The following is a 6,228-nucleotide window of genomic DNA, read 5'->3' on the forward strand; positions in this document are numbered from 1 at the left end:
CTCTACTAAATATTTTCAATAAGGTTTTCAGTGACTAAATATTTGGAAGTAGTTCGTCACTCCTTCTTTCTAGTCTGTCTTTGTCTGGAAGCTCATCTGAAACCTGTCCACCATAGGTGACCCTGCTGGTATTTAAAATACTGGTGGCATAGCTTCCAGAATCACAGTAACTCACAAACCACCACAGTATGACAAAGTGACAGATGAGTGGTGGAATAATATTGTAGAGTATTTATATTTTCTCACTGGTATTTAATTTAGCCTTTTTGTTGTTGTTGTTTCTCAATGGGTATTCACTCTTGTTACTTTGCCAAATTGTACCACTACAGTGAAAGTGAAAGTTAAATATACCAGGAATCTTGATGAAGAAAGAGGATAATTTCTATCAAAAATCCCTTCCAAAAGATCTTTTATCCTCCATATCATCATATAGCGATTATATATTTTTTAATGTGGTAAAAAATTACATAATGAAATGTCTCCCAATTCAACAATTTTCACATGTATGATTTAGTGACATTGACTAGATTTAGCACGTTGTACAACTATCGCCACTATCTTTTTCCAAATCATTCTATAATCATTAACATAAACTCAGTGCTCCCTAATTAACGACTCTTCCTTTCACAGTCTTTTATCTCAAGATGGCTCTCAAATCTCATTAAAAAAAAATCACAAAGAAAAAAAAAAGTTAGCAAGGAAAAAGGCCTGTCTTTAAGTCTGCATGCTTTGTCTCATTTGAAATATGGGATGATTTGTAGGCATCTATTCAGGGCCTCTTTGCAAATTGTTGTAAAATAATGCCACTGATTGAACAAGCTTTGTAGTCTAGTTTCTCAGAACAAATAAGAACATGTGTGGGAATGCACAAGCTAAGAGCAGTCAGGACTACTGATGGGAGCAAAAGTGACAGCTAATAGCCAGACAGATAAAGATCTGACTTATTGAAAGAAGACTTCTAGAACTAGAGGAGCATGTTATTGTTAGGTGCTGTCATGTCGGTTCCAACTCATAGTGACCCTGTATAGGTTTCTGAGGAGCAGATGGTGGGTTTAAATTACTGACCTTGTGGTTGGCAGTCTAGTACTTATCCACACCAGGAGTCCATAATTGGAGCTATCTGGTGAAACCATTGTATATGTCCGCATATTACAACTAAGGAAATAATTTGCCCTGAATAAACAAAATAAATAATGATCCATGCACTTTGTTTAAGTGGTCATTGAACATATAAAATCATTTCAAGTCTACAAAAGAGATTAAAATATTTTAAAACATCTTTTGGTTCTTGTGTGATGCTGAAGGATAATACGCTGAACTGCAAGGTCAGTTTGAATCTCAAGGTCGGCAGTTCAAACCCACAAGATGCCCCTCGGAAACCCTCTACAGATTGCTATGGGTTGGAATTGATTCGATGCACAGAACAACAACAAGTGAAACCATTGTATACGTCAGTGTATTAGTGTATTACAATTAAGGTGGTTATTGGTCCTGAATAAACAAAATAAATAATGACCAGTGCATGTTGTTTTAAGTGGTCACTGAACATATAAAATACATTTCAAGTCTACAAAAAAGGATTAAAATATTTTAAAACATCTTTTGGTTCTTGAAAGGGTAAACTCCACTTGCTTAGAATATACCTTTATATAGAAAACCCCATTTCCATGATATTATTATGTATGAATGAAGTGTTATTCATCTAGCAATAGTTGAATGTCCATAGGGTGGCTGGTGTGTTATTTGAAGCAAGGTTCTGATGCCTTTGATACTGAGTCATGACTCTGTCTGTTAGCAACAACTCCGGTAGGTAAGTTGTTACCATGCAAAGGAACCAGGTGATTCAAACCATTGCAGCTTTAGAAGTTATGTGGGATGTGGTGACTGATCTTACTGAATGCTTGCCCTCCTCTAGCCTCTTTCTATAAGACTGTCAACTGTAATCCTGTTTTCACTAAAAATAAAGCTCATTGCTGTTGAGTTAATTTCAACCCCTAGTGGTCTTACTGGACAAAGTAGAAATGCACCATAGGGTTTCTAAGGCTGTAATCTTTATGGAAGCAGATTGCTTCATTTTCTCCCATGGAGTGGTTGGTGAATTTGAACCACTGACCTTTTGGTTATGTATCCCAGTGCTTAACCAGCATAACCACCAGAATGCCTTCATTGAAAATAGAGAAGGAAAAAAATAGAAAACATGCAGCTAGGAAAGAACTTTGGAAGTCTCTTAGCTAACTATTGCTGTTGGTCATCTCTGGCAATCCATGGGAAGTCAGAGACTATTTGTTAAGGTGCTGATTGAAACTCTGGGACACCGGTTCTTTCCCTTAATACAAAGCCAATTTGAAGCCAAGTCATTTAAGACCTTTTGAATGTGACTCTAAAATAGCATGTGATATCCTGAGGAAAAAATAAACCGTGATTTAGTAAACTAAATGATCCACGGAGTGAGGATTGCTTTATATGGCATTCTTACAGAAAGGGAAGGCGCAGATGGTAAAGTGTGCCAGGGAAAGTCTTTGATGTGCCCATGTGGGTTCCAAGGTGAAAGCAGACTTCCCAGTGTTCTTAGCCCAGTAAGTGTTTGTCCCGTTCTTTTTGTTTCAGGATCATGGAGGCTGAAATTCACATTGTCCATTATTCCTTTTGACTAATTGTTTTCATATACCTTTAATTTCCTCCACTCTTCTTTGCACCTTAGTTGGTCACTCACAAGTTTTTAAGACCCAAGTTGCTACTCATCAAATTAGGAATTAGAACTGTGTTATGCCAGTTGATTTCCTAAATTGTAAGTGAATAAATTTCTGTTTGTTAGAGCCACCCTCTTGTGGTATTTCTATTGTAATAGCACAAGATATGTAAGACCGATGACTCCTTCTGTCATTCACGTTTCAGATAAATCTCACCTCCCCAAAGAGATTTTCTCTGAGAATTGGACCTAAAGAACCTCCTCAACATCTAACATTATACTACCCAATACTTTCTAAAAATGTTCAGATTAACTAATACATTTCTAAAATTCTCGGTCTCTGCCAATTACATTATAATCTCTCTGAGAATTTGCACTAACAGTTTCTTTTATTATTTTGTACTGGACACTAAGAACAGTATTTAGTACACAGTGCCAAAACCAAAAGCATTCATTTGCCACTGAGTGGATTCTGAGTCATGATCATCCATATGTGTTAGAGTAGAAACATATAGCACTCCATACGATTTTCAATAACTTCATATGGATGCGAAAGCTGGACAGTGAATAAGGAAGATCATAGAAGAATTGATGCCTTTGAATTATGGTGTTGGAGGAGAATACTGAAAGTGCCATGGGCTGCCAAAAGGACCAATAGATCTGTTTTGGAAGAAGTGCAGCCAGAGTGCTCCTTGGAGGCCAAGATGGCTAAACTTTGTCTCATACTTTGGACATATTGTCAGGATAGAACAATTGCTAGAGAAGGATGTCACGCTTGGTAAGACAGAGAATCAGAGAAAAAGAGGAAGACCCCCAATGAGATGGGATTGTCCAGGTGGCAGTATTGATGGACTCAAGTGTGGCAACAGTAGTGAGGTTGGCCCAGGATAGGACGTTTTTTCATTCTGCTGTGCATAGGGTTGCTGTGAGTCAGTGCTGACTTAATGGCACCTAACAACAACAACAATGATTTTTAGAGGTAGATATTGCAGACTGGATTGCCAAGCCTCTCTACTGAGGTGCCTGTGTGGAACAGAACCATTAACTTTTTGGTGAGCAGCCAAGTGTGGTAACTGTTGTACTGTCCAGGGACTTCTAGCGTTTGGTAGGTATTAAATGAATTCAATTTTTGGATGAGGAAACTGTGGCATAAAGAGATGGTATGTATAACATCACACAACCCTTAATGGTCTATGCAGAATTAACGAAGTTTAATGCCAAAGCCCATTTTGTAAATCATCATGTGATAAATCACTGATTAAGAAATATGTGGGATAAAGCACTAGACTACAAGGCCTGTTTGAACCACAAGGTCGGCAGTTCAAACTCATCATTTGCTCCTTGGAAACCCTATATAGGGTCACTATGAGTCGGAACCTTAACAACAATAACAAAAAAAGCATATATGACACCAGGAGCCCTAGAAGGGTGGCATGTTGGCTGCTTACCACAAGGTCAGTAGTTGGAATCTACCAGCCCCTCTAGGGGAGAAAGAGGAGGCTTTCTGCTAAGTAAAGATTTCTAGCCTCAGAAACCCTACATAGGGTTGCTGGGAGTCAGAATCAACTCAATGGTAGTAGGTTTGTGCTTTTTTGGTATACATCGCACCAAGGAGCGCTGGTGGTGCTGTGGTGTAGGTGTTGGTCGTTAACTCCATAGGAGAACAAGGAAGCTGTCTGTGTCTGTAAATATTTAGTCTTGGAAACCTTATAGTGCCTTTCTACTCTATTATGGAGAGTTGCTGTGAGTTGGAATGGACTCGATGGCTTTAAGTTTTGGGTTATAGCCAAAAACTAAACTTAGTTTCCCAAGAATGGAATTGTGTTTTATGTTTTAATCCACTAAGTTAATTGAGTGGTTAAGAGCTTCTGTATTGAATAGCGGCCGTATTTCTCAAAAGTGCTGAATTTGAAGATTGCATACAGGAGAGAGCAAAGCTGTGGAAATATTTCACTTAGTGCTCTGATATCTCGGGTCAAGACAGATGCTTTTATTTTATCAGCAACTTAACTATGAAAATTGAAGCTGAAATAGACATATGACTTAAGCTTCTGTTCTAAATATTCTTAAGATGCTTAATAAACATAAGAAAAAACAAACAATAAATGTCATTGCTCTTTGCTGTGTTCTTGAGCAAGTGTTTCCAAAATTATACTGAAATGCTATTTAGTGCTGTTAAGTCAGTTCCGATCCATTGGGACCCTGTATAGAGTTTCGGAGGAGCGGCTTAATGGAGCTGACCTTGTAGTTCAAACTGACTTTGCAGTCCAGTGTATCAACCCACAGCACCACACCAGGGCTCCATATCTAAATAGGATTTTGTAAAATAAAAAAATAAAAAAAGCACACAATTTTGTAGGCTTGAGTTAAATTTTCATTAGGCTTTGAGTTACATGTAAAGAATAAATAATGATAATTTGTAGGTTCTTCTAAAACCTCTCTAAAAAAATTTCCTGAAGTTATTTCACACTCTGTGTAGTTTAATTTAGCCATGCTAGTTTTATTTAATAGGTTAAGAGGAATTAAATTGGTTAAAAAATTATGCCAAAAATGCTAATAAGAAATATATCCTACAACACTAATGTCATATTGGAGTCCTGGCGTGGCACTGTGGTTTAATATGCTGGACTGCAAAGTTGCTTTGTACCACAGGGTCGGTAGTTCAAGCTCACATACAGGTTTGCTATGGGTAGAAACCAACTTGACAACACTTAACAACAATATTGAGAGAAGTGCTGTAACTCTGTAGGATAAACACTGGACTGCTAACCACAAGGACTGCAGTTCGAGCCCACCAGCTATTCTGTGGGAGAAAGATGAGGCTTTCTACTCCTGTAAAAATTTACATCCTGGGGAAACCTGTACAGGATTGCAATGAGTTGGAACTGACTCAATGGCACTTAACAACAACAACAGCAACGTTATGTTATAGTCCTGGTGTGGCACTGTAGTATAAACGCTGGACTGTTAACCTCAAGGTCAGCTGTTTAAATCTACAGCTGCTCCTTAGAAATTCTATACAGGATCGCTATCCGACAGAACCCGCTCGACAGCACTTAACAACAACAATGTTAAATTTCTTGAAACAATGAAACTCTGTTATTATTCTTTTTGCAGGCAGTCCTAGATTACAACGGATGTGTTTTGGTGACACAGGAAAATGTTTGTGTGTGTATTGAGGAAGATCATAGAGAGCTCCCTTTGTGGTCCTGTGTTCACTGATCCTACAATGATGAGAACTGCCCTTTGTTCTCCAGTTCTGAAATCTTGAGGGTGACTGTCCCAGTGAGTTAGCATTCCTTTCTGCAACAGAGAGAGCTGACGAGTTATTGTTGCTGGAAGTGTTTGGCAGAGGTACGCCAGAGGGAGCTCTCACCCTTCAATCAAGAAGGTGGGGAAAAACTGGAAGGCTGGGCTCCTGAGAACCTAAGTTGTTGTTGTTGTTAAGTGCCGTTGAGTCGGTTCCAACCCATAGCGACCCTGTACAGGGTTTCCGAGGGTGTAAATCTTTACGGGAGTAGAAAGCCTCATCTTTCTCC

This window comes from Chrysochloris asiatica, unplaced genomic scaffold (assembly GCF_000296735.1).
Source record: "Chrysochloris asiatica unplaced genomic scaffold, ChrAsi1.0 scaffold00049, whole genome shotgun sequence".
In the NCBI taxonomy this organism is placed as follows: Eukaryota; Metazoa; Chordata; class Mammalia; order Afrosoricida; family Chrysochloridae; genus Chrysochloris; species Chrysochloris asiatica.